Here is a 2,505-nt window from a genome sequence, read left to right on the forward strand (position 1 = left end):
TCTGGGGATTCAGGGCAGTAGGCATTTATCACCAAGCTGGAAGTATTTCAATAGTCTAATAACCAACATAACTGCACTGATACATACTGCACATAGCTGAGCCATGAGTAATCACTTGAAAATAACCCAACAGGGATTTCATGTGGAGCACCAACTCCTGTGCTGCTAAGTGTAGAGGCATTACGGTGATTCGTGTGGCATGAGTCATGCACCCAGGATCATAGCATCAGAAAGGGTACATACTTTCTGTGGAGTTGGGTCATGAGTATGTATTAAAGGGAAACTAGACAGGTCTCCACTGCCAACACCTGGAGGGAAACAGAGCCATTCAGCACCTTTTTGGAGGACATCTTTTACTAGCTTGATGCCTTGGGAAGTCAAAGGTGCCCAGCCCTCTTCCTCATTAGCATTTTGATGTTGCTAATGGGTCCCTAGAGATGGTCTCACCAAATGATAAAACCGAATGTGCTGCCCCTGGGAGCGCAAGGTTGAGGTTCACCTGTGGTGGCCAACGTGTTGTTTTCTTCATGAGGCAGAGTCTGGTCTTTGGTGTCAAGCAGGCAAAGATCAAGTAGTAAGGGCCGGACTTTGCCTAGTTGGGAGCTGCGATGGAGGCAGGAGGGTGACTGCAGATGGAAAGCAATTTTCCCTGAAGTTACTTGACCTTTCTTTAATCCCAAATGTAACCTGCAGAGGCCCTAGCTCTTTTGCCTCAATGTGGCATTGCTTTTTTTGCTCTGATGCAGATTGAGGGTCAATATGAGCACCGGGTGTTCCAGAGGCAAGGGCTGCCCCTTGGCCATTCTACCACATGTGATTCTTTTTAACAACCCCTCCCCGTTCCCCTGTCTTCTTGTTCCCAATCCTTTCCTTTCTTCTTCCCTTTTAATCATTTTCCTGACTTCTATCTCAAACTTGCCAGTGGCAAACAGAACAGAATTTGTTATTGACTCCTGGGTCACTTGTTTCATAGATTATTTCAGGTCAAATCCTATTAAAGTAAATGTCTCCACTGTGGGGAAAACTCTCTGAATAACCAAATAGGGCATTTACTCCCCAAGTAAGGGCCAGTGTATTGCAAGCAGAATTTGATAGCAGGGTTTAGAAAGAGCTCAGGTGGACTTTGTTTCCAGCAATAAGGCGAACTACATGACCTAAAAACCTTCCTTCTATAAAACTCCTATAAATGTTTTATAAAATATAACAAACATCTTTTTAAATGCATAGCTGAGCTCATAAAAATGTAAGGAAAATCCCCAGGGGGCCAAAACAAAGAGAGACTCAAAATCAGAGTGATAGGTGTGAACTGAAACTGGGGCTGCCCTGATTGTGTATGTATGTGTGTGAGTGTGTGTGTGTGAACTTTGTAATCAGGTAATTTGGGTTTAATGTGCTCCAACTGGGGGTGGATGGGTGGGGAATTTGGATCTCTCCAACACCCTGCATAAAGCTAAGGCCCTCAAAAAAACTCCATCCTTCAAAGGATGCAAAGACAATGTGAGAAAAGATTGTTTGTCTTAACTTGAACTCTGATTGGGGAAAATAAAAGTCTCTGGGAAGACTCCTCCTGTTGTCATACATGTTTAGTATTTAAATTTATACTATCATCTAGGACCTCAACTCCCAGGCAAAATAATTAATATAAAAGTGAGCCAGTTTTGCCTATTACCCTGGTTACCTGACACAAGGAAATGAAATATCTTGGGAAGGACATATGTTCAATCCAAACAAAATGGGAGCGTCAAAGGTAAAAGCCTGGATGAACATGAGCTTACCCTCCAGCAGAATTACAAGATACAAGGTTTCTGTGAGTCAGGTTGTCAGATTTAGGAAACAAAACAAAACAAGATACCCAGGTAACTACATTTAGATAAGCAAAAAATAATTTTCTCTACAAGCATATCTCAAGTATGCATGCAACATACTTACAGTAAAAAATTATTATCTAAAGTTTAAGTTTAAATTTTACATGGCAACCTTATATGTACAAAAGTCAGGACACACACATACACACGATAGGATCAGATCATCCCAGAAACCCAGATGCTAGAATAATCAAATCTATACTTTTACATGATTGAATACATCTTGAAAACATGAGAAAAGCAGCAAACATTAAAAAATGGGAAGGTCTGAAAAAGAACTGAATACTACTTTGGAAGACAGCTTGGCAGTTTTTACAAAAGTGAAGATAATCTTATCACATGATGCAGCAGTTGTATTCCTTGGTGTTTACCCAAAGAAGATAAAAGCTTGTGTCCACACAAAAACCTCCACATGGGTATTTATAACAGCTTTATTTATGATTGCCAAAAACTTGGAAGCAACCAAGACTTTCTTCAGTGGGTGCATGGTTAAATAAGCTGTAGTACATCCAGACAATGGAATATTATTCAGCACTAAAAAGAAATGAGCTATAGAGCCATGAAAAGACAAGAAAGAACCTTAATTGCATATTATTAAATGAAAGGATTCAATCTGAAAACACTACACATGTGTGATTCC

The sequence above is a fragment of the Canis lupus genome, chromosome 18, assembly GCF_011100685.1.
Source record: "Canis lupus familiaris isolate Mischka breed German Shepherd chromosome 18, alternate assembly UU_Cfam_GSD_1.0, whole genome shotgun sequence".
In the NCBI taxonomy this organism is placed as follows: domain Eukaryota; kingdom Metazoa; phylum Chordata; class Mammalia; order Carnivora; family Canidae; genus Canis; species Canis lupus.